The sequence below is a fragment of the Chamaea fasciata genome, unplaced genomic scaffold (genome assembly GCF_029207755.1).
Source record: "Chamaea fasciata isolate MVZ Bird 193981 ecotype frontalis unplaced genomic scaffold, bChaFas1.0.hap1 SCAF_1, whole genome shotgun sequence".
Classification (NCBI taxonomy): Eukaryota; Metazoa; Chordata; class Aves; order Passeriformes; family Sylviidae; genus Chamaea; species Chamaea fasciata.
This window is the reverse complement of record NW_027094086.1, coordinates 55,251,369-55,266,423: the sequence shown is the minus strand read 5'-3', so window position 1 is coordinate 55,266,423 and position 15,055 is coordinate 55,251,369. Positions and strand designations below refer to the sequence as shown.

The window sequence follows — 15,055 nt, the reverse complement described above, 5'->3', positions numbered from 1 at the left end:
TCAAAAAGTACTAAGCTATAATTTGTAAATAGTATATTATGTCACATTGAAAAAGGAAAATGAGAGAGTTATTACCTTGTTTTGTTGAATCTTAGGGTATTATTCTGTATACTCTGTTTCTATTTTTGTTGATCTTTTGGGAAAATCCTAATGGTATATAACACTTTATAAATTCATTGCATCTGGTTAATCAGATAAATTAATTGGGAAAAACTAATCTGTGATGTGTGATAAACTAACTTGCTCTAGAAATATCATTATGAGACTAAAAACTGAATTTTTTTATTGTGCTGAAAAAGAAACATTTGAATGTTCAGATTCCTAGAAATGTAGGTTCCAGAAAGTTTTGTAATCCAGGAGACACTATCAACTTACACACTAACCAATTGATGTGATATGTTGTTTTCACATGACATTATTTTTGACAACTTAGTTTTTTGCTTACAATAATAAAATAGAAGTTATTAAATTAATTAAAATTAATTTATTCATGCCAATAATAGAATATGCAGAATATATGCTTTGACCTAGGAAGAGATTGCAAAGCTAAAGTTTTAAGCATCCTCTTAAATCTTCCTCTTGAATCTCTTAGCTGAAATGAGAAGGCAACACTTTTTTTTTTCATTTACTATCTGTGTTGTGTTTTCCATGTGTGAACTAAATAATTTTTACTATGTTCAGAATGCTGAACAAAGACATATAATTAATTACTTAGAAGAATATACCTTTTTTTTCTTAAATACCCCAAAAGCTTTGTGCTGTAGGGCAAATATTACATTGTGTGATGAGCAAAGAATCTCAAATTCCAAAATACTGTGATAAATGCAGAATTGTGCTACCAGTTTGGTGCATCTGATTTTTAAAATGGCTTGCTTGAATTCCTCTGTCATTACTTAGTCTCAAATCATGTTATAAACAAAGGGCAACAAATACATCATCTGAAAAATCAAGAATATTTTATTCAAATTATGAAGTCTCAAGAGCCAAAAAAAATAATAAGTAATATTACCACCATTGCTGTATTAATAAGTCATAGTTCAAAATATGGACAATTAAAATTACTATGCTCAAATTTCCCAGTATGCTCACTTTATTTTTCTGGTGAGGTGCTCATTCTTTCTAGTGCCCTGCTGTATGCTGAATTCAGGAGTTTCAGTGAGGGTTGAAGGAAATTTTTCATGGAAGCATCAGCATCTCTAGCCCTTCATGGGAAGTAGCTAACTTTTGGTATGCATAACATCTTCCCTGTCACTGCCTGAGGCCCTTTTTTAATTGATTTTCTTTTTTTTCCCCTAGTCTCTTGATCTTTCTTCACTGGTCTGCAGGACCAAGTCAGATCCAAATGCACTATATATGCATGTTTTACGTGTTTACCCAGTTTACCAGGTTACATTCTTCTCATAAACATTGGCATGTCATCTCTGGTACCATTCCATGCCGATAATTTTAAGGCCTTTACTCTGATGCTGTTCCTCCCCTCCTCCACACAGCATTTCACTCCAGGGTCATAGAGAGTTCATTCAGTACCAAACACAGCTGCTGAATTTGCATATCAAGTAGTTACCAAAGTGTGTATAACTATACACAAAAACGCATGTCCATACACAGTTACGCAATTTTACAAAGTCAAAGAAAGAGATAACAAAACCAGATAATTATTAAACTGATCATTGGATAACCTTTTTTATTGTTAAACAAGCTAAAAAAAAAGATTTTCAGACATGAATCCAGGCAAAGAGTGGTAAATCCTAAAGCATGTGATGTTCCCCCAACACAAAACCTGTATCCCATCACTAAGAGTGACCTTGTTCTGCAGAGCTGGAAGGCTGAGCTTGTCTTCTTGAAAAAGGTGGTCCTAAGATATAGTCCGCATACAGCTTTTTATAACATCACTGATTGACTGAGCATTCTAAAGTCAAGCACTAAGTCATTGGCAATGGAAATCTGATAGATATGATAAACTGATTGTTTTGTTAGACATCAGGCATAGTAGATTTTTTTCTTTTTTTAGTTATAGAGCTGTGTGAGAGACTATGCAGAAATTGTTCTCTGCAGGTCAGGCCTGAAACATACTTTTAATACAAAATTTGCAATAGCACATGCCATTTGATTTTGTTTTCTGTAACATAGTTCTAACTAACAAGCTACTTTCTTCATACAGTCCCGACTGATGGTGACAAAGACCTGAAACACTTGGGATTTAAGTTTCCTTTATTGGGAAACTATGATTCTACAGAGGTAGTATAATGAAAATACCAATGGCTAAAGGAAAAATTGTGAAGTCCATATAATGTAGTGCAGAATTAGATAGCGATGGCTACACTCTCTATTAAATTTAGCTCTGATATTCCTTTTCATACTAGTTTCAGTGATCTTCTGTACTCTGACCAAGTAGCTGCCATCACTAAAGAATGCTCCACAGTACATGTGGGCCCTGCATACCAGGATATGTTTAGCTTTCTAACACATATAACACTAACCACCGAAATTAAGATGAGAGATAAATAAAGAGCTATACTCAGCACCAGTCCAGTGCATGTAATTTTATTGAAAAACAGATCAGTTTTATGAGCTTACATACAATCACAGAAGATCAGAAGTGCAACCAAGCAGATAAACCCTGCTTTTAAGTATCTTTAGTGTACTGGTACCTGTGAAAGAAGCTACACATATATGTATTGTCCATGTATCTTAGCTTCTAGATTACTAACTGAGTTTTCCTCTGTCACATGTATTTTCACAGAGTTTTATGGTGCAAGCTTTCAGATTTCAAATCTGCATTTGCATACAAGCATGGAATTTTGTTAAGGAGTAAGGATGATTTCACCTTTACAGTTTATAAAATATGCACATACAAAAAATATGACACAGAGAAAACTTTTGTAAAAATGGTCAAATTTGAGACTGAAAATAAAATACATGCTACTGCTGATCTTGAAAATACTGGGAAATTTGAATTTCCATTTCAAAAAGCATGTTATCTGGACAAGGTGAAAAATAGAAAGAAGACATTAAGTTCCTTGCATGAAACAACCGAATCTGAACACCCCATTTCATCCTTGCTAGATTTAGCTTCCTGATTCTCTAAACCTTCCGTCATGATCAGAGTCATCCAGTGACAATAATAGTTGCCTCTCCTATCAACCCAGTGTGAAGCCCTGCAGCCTTTCCATTGACACGGGAGGTGGGTTGGCTCCTGAAGGCAGCAGCCTGACCGCTGCACAAGCTGCTCTCCATCCTGCTGCGGGTGAGCTGGCCAGCACCCAAGGCAGGGCTGACCTTGCTCCTGGGCTACTCACATCTTCATCTCTCTGGGACCTTGCTGTGCTTCTCAAAGGTTGCTCTCCCCTTTCTCCTGACTGCCAGAATAATTGGTCTTCCATCTGGCTAGTGTCCAAACCAATCCAGTCACAGTTTCTCCATCTGGTTTATTCTTGGAAAGATGAACTGGATGTTTTAATTTAGAATAGTCAATCTCTTCCTACCTTCTCTCCACAGCCTACTTACTTCATCTACACATGCATAATTTTGGCTAGACTTCTGCAGAACTGTGGGGAGGAGATGTGCCTGCCCCCTCTGCACCTCCCCCCTCATTTTTTTTACTTTGATTCTTTAGTGTCCTCCAGTAGCAGAAAGTTTCCTAAATCCTGTGAAATTGTGCCTCACAAGATTGTTTCAGCATCATTACACAACTTTCATGCTTATCCTCTGCTGTTTTGTGAGAACAAACTCCCCTTCTAAAAAACAGAACAGCTCAAAATCGCTATTTTATATTTGTACTGTATTTTAATTGTCCTTTTGATACAACACTATCAACTACGTACATCTATCCATTTCTCCCTCTCCAGAGGGTAAAGATATTTGCACCACAAATGCATAGAAATAATTCCATATTAACAATTTATATCTTTGGCACCGAAGAGTAAAACACATGAAGAGGTAAAGTTTTTAAAAGGAAGAGGCTTTGTAAATTTTTTTCAGTTTGCCATGAAATATCTCATTAAACCAGCTGATTTTTCTCCTCAGACTTTGTCATACAAGGTCTTGTTTGTTGCTTGACTCTGACTCTTCGAGGTCAATGCATTTCCGTGCTGTTTCCCATGTAGGATTCATGTCAGGGCATCAGCTGGTCTAATTGGCAGACTGTACACAGTGGCCAATGAAGCGAGGTACATTTGCATTTGCCTGTCCTGCTCATAGATCAAATAGGAGCATTTTGCAAACAACAGTTACTCAGTGCTGTCTTTCAGGTCTTTGATATTTAAAGATCATAGAATCATTGGAAAGAATCCCAGAATGATTTGAGTTGGAAGGGACCTTTAAGGTCATCCAGTTTCAACTCCCCGACATGGGCAGGGACACCTTCCACTAAACCAGGCCCCAATCCAACCTGGTCTTAAATATTTCCAGTCATGGGGCACGCAGAGCTTCTCTGGGAAACCTGTTCCAGTGGCTCAACACCTTCACAGTAAAGAATTTCATCTTGATATTTCATCTAAACCCACCCTCTTTCACTTTAAAGCTATTACCCCTCCCGGAAGCCATTACCCCTCCTTGCTGCCCATCGCTACCTCAAGAGAACGATCTTGGGACTTGCTTCAGTCTGAGGTTTGCAGTGGAGACTCCCCTTTCAACAGCTCCAGCTGGGTTGAGGCATTGGCCCACCACACAGGGCAGATGGTGCAGACCCAGTGACAGGTTCCTCTAGGTAAAAATGAAAGAAAGCAAGTTAGTGTAATTGTCATTACAATCACAGTTTAGGTTAAACTGTTGTGCCCAGAATGCAACTGTAAACTGTATTAAATTCTCTTCTGTTAAGCATCTACCTCTGAACCTCAATGTAAAACAAAAAAAGAAAACATTTTTCTCTCTGAATTAGAAAAACAGATAAGAAGAGGGAAATTCTTAGGGAAAACAAACAAACAAACAAACAAGTAAATCCCAAACCAAACAAAATGGGAGGTGGTATTGGTGTTGAACAAAGCAATGTTCTTCTTTCATTTTTGCCATCTGAAAAAGTTTTTTTCAGGGTGTAATCCAAAAGCCCAGTTTTCTCATTCTAAAAAAAAAAATTAGAGAACTTAAAAAAATTGCTCTACACCTTTCATCTATTCCCTAGAAATCAAAACATGGTAGAGTTTTAGGGTGGCACACTGAGCACAGATTGAGGTACCTTGTCCTATGTAATCTTTTTAGCACACATTAACAAGAGTAAAAAAAAAATATTTGGCATTCTGTTTTCATCTTCCTCATGGCAAAAGTGATGAGAATTAGATCCTTAGCCAGCAGCTCATCTCAAAGGATTTTAACTTTAAACAAGCTTCCAAGCTATCATTTAAGCTTACCTGGTGGGATATGGGATGAAGTGTTGACATAATGGAATTCTTTGGATGAGAATCCTTAATTTTTTTTTTTTTTTTTTTTGTTCTTTTTGTTTTCATTAATTTTTTTGGAATTGAAATGTCATCAGTATTAACTAAAACAAAACAAACAAGCCAAAACACATTGACATTTCTGAAATTGGCATATTTAATTTAGTTTTTCTGAACTAATCTAACACGGTTACTTTTCTGCCACTGAAATTTGTGCATAAGTGTATCCTCCATAAATGTCCCAGCCTTGTAGTCCCTATTCCAGGTCTTGTACTAATTTCTACACTTTTTTTTCAAATTGAGACATTATAATGCAATAGGATACTGGGCTGATCAGACACAGTTATTTTTTTTTTCTTCATAAACATGCATTTGATATTTCTGATACTACTTTTTTCATGCTTAATTTTTTCTATATGTAAATAGGTGTGCTAAGACATATTGTTACTTACATAGAAGTAAATCTCTAACATTTGTAGGTGACTGAAGAGTGTATGAGGGTAAACAAACGGAAAAAAAATTGTCTCATTATTCTTCAACATATTTTGTTATTCACAGCTGAATTCTGACTTGCACTACATATGATCTGTATCTCATGGCAGGCACTGTCTTCTCTGCAAGAGAGGGGACAATATGAATGAGTGACTTACAGATACCAGCCCAAATCAGGCTCTTAGGATCTGATCCTCAGCATGAGACCTCAGGCTAAAAATAGAGATGACATTCCCTATTTCATTCAATTTATATCTAAACACAGTTTAATAGTAGGACAATAAGAGAACTCCAACCCTTCAGGGGATCATCTCAAGTATTTACCTGCTCTGAATTCATTCTTATTTGGTTCTGTCTTGTGATGGGAATAAAAAGAGAGAGGAAAAAGACAATCAGGTGTCTGCATAATATTTTCCAAACACAGTGTAGTCTATCATAACAGTATTCACTGAGAAAAGAAAAGGAAAAGGGAAAGGAAAGAAAAAGAGAATAAAAACATCTTTGGAAAGGTCTTTGAGATATTCAGATTGTTTTAATGAATGGTTATGCACCATTTCCACAGACTTTTCACACAAGCCACTAAGTACACACATAAGTAATTATATTTTGTTGCAATTCATTAAACTTTTTTCCCTCTGAAAAAAAAGTCATTATACAGAAAGCAAAAATTGCACAAGATTATCATTAAATACCATTTAAAAAGACACAAAATGATTTTTAAACAGATTCCAGATAATTCAATGAAAAAGATTTTTATTACTATTGTAGATTATTCCATGCATTTTTGTATTTACAGTGGCTCATGTGTAACTTCTATTTTCTCTTCCAGAAGCTATGACTTGTAAGAGATTTTAGTGGGAATGGAATTCTAGTTGCAAAATTATTAAACACAAAAGGAAGGGGGAGAAAAAGATGCATTAAAAAAAATCTTTCATTCAGCATTGTATATTTATTTTGTACAGTGACAAGAGACTGCTCAGGAGTGAAAGAAAATGTTATTGCATTTCAGCCTATGAATCCCTCCAGGCCTCACTCCCCTGTTCTCTCTTGATTCCACTTGGCTCCTCTTGAAGTTATACCTCCCTCCCTTAAGTGGTCATAAGTGAGAGTAGCTTTAGGAAAAGCTGCATATCAGAATCCCCTTAAAAAGTCTGTCTAGAAATGGAAAAGATCCCAAAAATAATGAAACAAAACAAAGCAAACAGCACAAATCCCACAAATTTAGCAGAGTCTCCTGAGTTAGATATTATGAATGGCTTTACTGCTATTGTGAGTAATGAAACTCCTATTTTTGCAGCACTTCCACTTTCCAGAAGTGTTGTGCTGCCTATTTATCTACCCTGGAGTAATTCGGTTTAGCTTGATTAAAATTCCAAATGCAAATTCCAAACACAAGAGCCATGATTTGGACAGAGGTAATATGGAAGGATCATCCCCCTTGAAATCATGAGTTCTGTTCCTCTCCCCCTTTACAGAAGTGAAGGTGTCCCTGAGTGTCCCTCTTCCCCTTCTCCCTTCCTTTCCTTCACTGATTAAATTCAATTTACTCTGATATCAGATCACTGAGTGAACCCAAGAGAGTAAAATCTCATGAGATCAGTCCAATTAGGTAAATGTCAGAGTGCATCTCCTTGAATGAAAAAATGACCGCTTTAAATTTTTTTATAGTGTTTTTTTTTTTTTAAACCAAACAATTCTCTTGGTTTTTTTCTATCATTAGTTTTTGTTCAGTTTTTGGAAAATGGAATATAATTTCTTAAAAAAAAAAAGAAAATGAAAGTAATTAACTACTGAATTCTTAAGACTGTCTCTTCAAGTCATTATAGCATGTACAGGTATATCTATAAAATATGACTGATCACTATATTTCAGATTTACATTTAAAATAATTTAATAAATATCATAATTGGCTGATCAGTAACCAAGTTTTAAGTTATAGAGATATTTTAATTCCAAATTTATTATGCTCTTACCTCAGCAAACACCTAATTTAAGCTCTAGGTTTTGGATGGATAAAATTCCTATTTTCAATTATAATAAAGACAATGAAAGAAAATACTCCAAACAGGTTAACTGTATATTTTAGTTCCCATTGTTTATATAGCAACTAATTTATTTATTTATTTAGGTATAAAAATTCTCTTAACTAATTCAAACATCCTGAAAGGTTTTGCTCAGGTGATGAGTAGAGTTATTCTGCTGAACTCTCCCATATAGCTGAGGTCCCTCTCTGCAAAAAATATCATGGTCTATGAGATCAGGAGAGAGTTTACAGGATAAAAGTTTTGCTCCATAGGTGGCAGTCCAAATTATTTCATCTCTATGTTAATATTGAAAAGCCTGCTGATCATTAACAGGTGCCTACACAAACAGAAGTGGAGACTGTTTATCACATGAGAATTCTGTACTGGGAATAAGCATGTGTTTTCTTATGAGATGAGAATTTTTTTCTCGTAATTGTGGGAATTAGCCTTCATTTGACTTCTTTTTTAAGGTGCAGCCTATACAATTAGCTTTAGTTTTTTCCTTATACCTTCACCTTGTCAAAAACCTGGCCATTGCTCAGGCCATTTCCCTTCATTATTTCTTCAACAAGCATTTCCAAGAAACTTCTATTTTTTTTTTTTTTTTGCTTCCTAGTGTTCATTTATGTTTGCCTCATATGGCACATCCTAGATTACATCCTGTGACAAGATCCAGAATTCTAAGCAAATGAGAATATCTTGTTTATTACCTGTCAACAATCGGTTTGGCCCTTTCTTACTTCCTTGCCTAGTTAATTCTGCCTTGGTGAATGAAATGTCACCCCTTCTTTATTAGTAGAAAGTCAGTGAGAAGTATAGATCATAAAAAGCTGTTTTGTTCCAGGTGGTAAGTGCTAACATATCTCTGAATTCCAATTACACTTTCAGTTTCCTCTGATCTTAGGAGAACGTCCATCTCCTCTTCACTTTTCTTCTGGTTTGCTCTACCTCAATCTGTACAGAGCTGATGTCAGACCATGTATAAACAGTAAAAAGTAATTATTCTCACTAAATAGGAGCTCTCACCAAATAGTTCTGCTTCTTAAAACAAGCAAACAAAAATCAAACAAAAAAATGAAGCATGATAAAATGTGTAGAAGATATGAAAATGTGATCTTAGTTCATCTTAATTCCCTTACTCAAATCTAATGTCAAGATTTAGACAAATCAAGATTTGCCTAGCACAGGTAAAAAGGCTTGAGGCAAGAGAAGGAGAAATAAATCTCTGTCAACTTGGTTTTGATATATAATTTCACAAATAATTGAATAACGTATACTGGGAACAGAGTATTGTCAAAGAACTTCAAAAGCTGTAACATTATGATGTTTACTTTGACTTGAAAAAAAAATTAACTGATCTATCTACTTCTTAAAGCTAAAACTGTTGATAAACTGTATTCATTTCCAGTCTGATACAGAAATTATGTAACCTACACTAACGTCGTCTGGATGAGATAATGCTCAAGAAGTTGTCATGAAATCATCCTCATGAATCCACAAGTGATTCTAAATAATCTTACAAAAATCCAGCTGCTCAGGTAATTTACACCGTACTTTCTTATAGAGAACAAGTTTTTCTGACTGTCAGGATGGACATGATGCATGGACAGTTTTCCCGTGTTACTTCAAGCCCATCCAATTCAAGTCTTTGATATTAGGGGGGGTTGTGTTTATTTTGTAACCGTTAATTTGACCTTGACATCTAGTGCAAATACAGTAATCAGGGATTTGGTGTTAACCAAGGGATCAGACTTCACATTTGCTTCAGTCAGAACTTTTCCCTTTGCAGACCATGGTCTCATCATGTTGTTTTACAGTATTACCCATGTAAAGGGTCACATTTCCTCATTTTCCATCTCTTGTGTTCTGACCAGGAAATTCCTGAATATCTGATTAGGATCTTCGTAGCTGGCTCTAATTTATTAAAAAAAAAGAAAAAGTAAAATATACGTGACAGAAGTACAGACAAGAAGTTTTCCATTTCCACACAGAAAAAATTGTTAAGTTTTCTGAGGCTGCATGAAAAGAAGAGAAAGGGAGAAAGAACTTTTTTTGAGATGAGTGTACTTTTCAGTTTTAATTTTATCATTACTAGGACACATTATGTCTGAAAAGATGTCATGTTTGGGGTTTTTTTTCCATTTAGGACTTCATAGAAATCTTCTTAGCCAGAAGCTTTAACTGATGTAGCACTAGGCTTTAAATTATCCCACCATAGATGTCTTCCATAATAATTACTAAAGAGTTACTGCAACACACAGTTCTTGTTTTTTCACCAAATATCCCCTTTTCTTTTTTTTCTTTTTTTTTCTTTTTTTTTCTTTTTTATAAAGGCACAATGAATGTTTGAATTATTGCTCAAAATTTCCTAAATTGACTTAAGATAAAAGCTGATGTCTATAAAAAATTATAACCAGCTGCATAATTATTCCAAAATATTTTAGGGGTGTTTTGTGTTGGTTTTTAAAATTATAATACTTTTATTACATTTTTCATTTGAATATAAACCCCCAACAATAACTAGTAGATAAAATTCAATTTTCACAGAGAATTATAAGGAAAGAAAGACATTTATTTAAAGTCTCTAAAATTATGTAAGGAGATAAACCTATATCTTGGGCATGTGAGTTTTTTTCTCAGCATTAAGATTTTATGATTCTTGAAACTAAGCTATTTGGTGGGGGGAAAAAAAATGGCCAGAGGGCAAAACTCAGACTATAAAAACTCTCTTCTTTGACTAACTTTTGTGACTGCTCTAAATTGACCACTTTTTCCCCTGACTAATCTCTAAACAGAGGGCATATCCCTTTCACTTGCAAAATGCTCTCACACAAAACAAATTACCTTCCCACCACCCTGGTTACTTGCCAGGGAGTACTTTATTTTTCCACTAGGAAGAAGAAAATCAGCTTGTATTTTGCTTGCTAGAGCCTTCTGCATTTTAATTCTGGACTCTGAATGAACATCAGAGAGGCTTTATGATGTTTCACACAAAAGTGCCTGTGTTCATAGTTTTACTCAGGGCACCCAAAATAGCATTCAGTAAGCAGTGTCATACTGTGAGTTTCCAAAAGTAAAAGCAGAACTGACTTATACTGGCAGGAAGCTGTAACTCCTAGAGTTTTCTGAGGATCTGTGAAGTAAAACAGAGCTGCTTACTTCTCTGCATCCCACGTTTCATGCAACTTTTGCAATATCCATTCCTTTATGCCTAGAAGGCCCTGAAGTTACACAGGTAAGAGGCCTCTCTTTTTTAAAAAAAGTTTATGATATTTTAAAACAAAACAAGACATTTATAAGGGTGCATCCAGGGCAAAAGGCAGAGACAAACCCAGAAGCCACTCAAAACCTCTAGAAAGAGAATCTGCTTTTTTGTTTTGTCAGAGTCCACCATCTAACTTCTATTTCTGTGATGTTCCAAATTTTTAAATTGGATTTACCAGAGGAAATACTCCCTATGCTTCTTTTGTGTTCAACTTGCACATTAAAGTTTTCATGCTATCATTCAATCTTTTGCAAGACCCCCAGCTCTGACAGAATACTTGTGATTGCTTCAGCCGTACTTATGCAAGTGATTGTCATGAATGTGTGCTTAAAATTTCTGAGGGTGACATCAAGGGTGAAAATTTTCTTGTTTTAAAGGAACAGTAGGAAATACTCCCTGTCTTGTTACTTTTCACTCTCCTGTAAAGAACAATCTCTTTTTTTCTTATTTTCATTCACATTTCTGTTCCCATTTCTCTTTATAATCCCCCAGCTAGTAACTGCATGGAAATCTTTCAGACCACAGAAAATGTGTGCCTCGACTCTTGTCAGATCTCTAGTGTGAAACAGGAATTTCTTAATAAACAAGTTTTTCAGAGAACAGTACCTTACATACACTGGGAAAATATTTGCATTGTATGTTTCTTTTGTAACACTTTTATTAGGAGGTATAGCTACAATTTATTTTTAAAACTCAGACTTTTCAAATAGACTGTAGCCAAAAAACATCCAGTAGAATATAGCCCAGAGATATCTAATAGTTGATGACTTGTTATTAAAATACTGAGTGTCTGTCAGCTTGTTCATTTCTGCAAATTATTTTGCTATGAAAATGGTGGGAATTACACAGCTTTTGGATTATAACATTATTTTTTAATAGACTGTTACTTAGAATCAGTTGTGGTTGCAAAAGCACTCCAGATAAACTACTTTTATTTTATGAATAAACTTGCACTAAGGTGCAAAAATTGATCTGTGGACTCAGTTTTAAGAGTTATAAAGATACATTTCAATGTTCAGCATGTTTCTGTTGGAAGTGTTTAACCAAGCACTTACATAAAATGAATATTGGGCTGTGACTAGTGTTCAGACTTTCTGCATTTTTACAGAATAAAAAATGCATTAGTGAAAGAGCTAGACAATGGAAATCTATTCTTGGAATTATTTTTAGGTAGTGGAGAGAGGATGAAAGAGAGCCTTACTCACAAAATACTCTAAGAAAAGTAGTTTAAGAATAAAGCCACAAATCTACTGTGGAAACCCTGCATATTTAGAGGTAAAATGTAGCTACTTTTACCTAGTGTAAGGTAATTTATGAAATTATAATGCACACTTTACATTCAAAACTGAAAAATATACAGTATATCTTGAAATTTAAGTCGATATATTTCTTTCATGTGTCAGAATGTTTTACAATTACATGAGGTAGTTTTCAGACAATATCAGCACAATTTTATAAGGAAATAAGCAAACAATATATTATATGCTATACAGACATATTTTAATGATGTCTGTGGTTTAAGTGACATGTTGCTTTTTATCATTGGCTTATTTGCTTTGATATTTTATAACTCTTTTGGGTGAAATTTCCATTGAGTAGTCTTTGCATAATGTTTTCTGAACCTATACTTGGAATCTTCTTGTTTAGCTTAAACAGAAAGATTTGGCTATTTCTAAAATGAGTTTAATTTAGAAGGCCATTGTGCCAACAGATCTAACAACCCAATAGATAATACTGAATTAAAATATTACATCCTTCTTAGGTGAAAACTATTATTTTCCTTTTACTTTGTAAGTCACAGAAAGTTTTGATTTCTACCACAGGCAGTAGAGATAGGTTTCACCACAGTCCCTTAATTTTTTTTCTATTTCAGTTGTGTTCCAGCCCCTTTGACTCTACAGGGAGTGAGGTGTAACGTTTTTCTTATCTGTCTTTCCAATTTCCTTTATCCAACAACATATTTGTTTTTGAAAATGGATGAATCAAGGGCCAGAGAGTGTCTATGGTCGTTTCAGCTATTCTGGTCATCCTGGATCCATTGTAAACCCTGCCAAGCAGACAAGGTACACCTCCAGTACAGAGGAAGTTTATGTGGATCAAGAGCACATGGGACAGACCAGGGGACATAATTCTGCTTTGGCTACACACATCAGGGTCTCTTCTACACATGTGCATTGCCTGTAGCACAAAAGAAATTGCAGTTGCTGCTGCTAACAAGATGTAACTCTTAACAATATTTGCAAAGGAACATTTCTCCCAGGCTTTCTATTAGGAACACAAACATAGTGAAGACCTTGCAAATGGAAGGTGGTGTTAAATTAGAATCTTTCAGTCTCAGGCCACTGACCTAACTGCTAAAGCAAACTCCTTTTGAGACAACACAATTAAGGAAAAAGGGATATTTAATTACCATAAAAGAAGGAAGAAAAAAAAAAAAAGAGAGTAAAACCTCAGTAAAAAACTCTGTATCTGCAAATACAGTACTAGAATTCAAAATACAATAGCTGAAGATTGCTAAGACTGTCTTGAGGGAGAGCTCTAACACATGTATTCTGATACAATATTAAATTTGTGGTGGGAAAACTTATTTGCATTGGCACTGTATATTTATTTTTAATAACTAGTGAATGACAGTTGTTGCAACCTTAAAATTATTAACTAAACATTAGAGGAAGCATAAGATGTCATTCATTATTTTATTTTTTACACATAATTTTGACACCTTGGATGTCAAAAGAAATCCTTGCAGAGTAAGTTATAAAATATAAGTAACAAAAGAATAATTGTGTGACTAAATAACATCTTAAAGTATGTAATGTGATTAAAATCTAACCAGCTCTGCAAAATTTTTCAGTGTTTTTCAGATCTTTTAGACAGTTTTAAATAAAACAGAAAATAAAGTTATTCAAGTTTTATTTTGCTTAAAAGTCTTTTGTTTAAGCCTGGGTTTACAAGCATATTAAACAATAATAGACATAACTATTACATTAACAAATATTTCAAATGCTCTGTGCTCATTGTCATGCACCATAAAGAAGGTTTGAGACTTTTCATTGTTAGCATTTGGATGGTGTAGTCAGAATGATGAGTTTTCTTTAACTACCACGATTACAAAAATTAAAAGGGATTTAAAGAGACAATGCTTGCCAAATGGTAAAGACATTGTGATTACACACTTCTTTCCTTAGAAAAGGTAGACAACATTTTTAGAATGGTGAACAAGATATCCAGGGTGTGTGGAGAATATCAGTCTCCTGTGATTCATAAGTTTAGGCGAGATAATGCAATCTATCAAAACTGCTTAGAAAAAAAAAAAAGAGGATCAAAAAGCTTTGTAAAGAAGGCTATATTTATTTAATATCTCTTTAACAAGTTTAAATTGTTAAATGAGAGCTATATATCCCAAGCAGAATTTATCAGGAGATGGAACAAAGATCTGATCTTGCTTTGCAAAGAGATTGTGGTTCACTGGATGTAATCACAAACACACTCCCTAGGAGTTGTGCCCATTCCATGGGTAAGACTAAACACAGGATCCAAAACCAAAACAGATATGACTCCTTGTTAAATCATTTTTCTGTGATTTCTGGAGGATTTGAAACACTCTGAAAATTTCAAAAAATTTACCAACAAATTTCATAAACAAAAACCTAACACAGCAGCTTGTAAGAACTTATATAATCAAAAATACTCTAAATAGTTTCTGCAAAATTTTTGGACACGTTTACTAATGTCTTAATACTAGCCATACAACACACATGCTGTTATACAAACTCATGCTCTGAGTTACATATTGGCATCAGCCCATACATACAAACTGGTAGGGAAGCTCCCTAGTGCCTTGATGCACTGTCATACTTTTGAGGAGATGGAATCAAAACAAAAGTTAGGAGCAGTCCTAA

The 15,055-nt window shown here is 34.7% G+C and overlaps 1 protein-coding gene across 3 annotated transcripts in view; it reads left to right on the top strand.

Annotated features, from left to right (window-relative positions):
- LOC136289883 (cadherin-19-like) overlaps positions 1–15,055 on the top strand; it is a 126,164-nt gene that overhangs the window by 39,525 nt on the left and 71,584 nt on the right. Inside the window, exon 1 of one of the 3 annotated variants that reach the window (XM_066184139.1) lies at positions 9,353–9,426. The exons of the other annotated variants lie outside the window; for them this stretch is intronic. The gene's annotated coding sequence lies outside the window, so the exon portion shown is untranslated. Of the gene's footprint in view, positions 1–9,352; positions 9,427–15,055 lie in introns of those variants that run through there. 3 annotated transcript variants of the gene reach the window in all.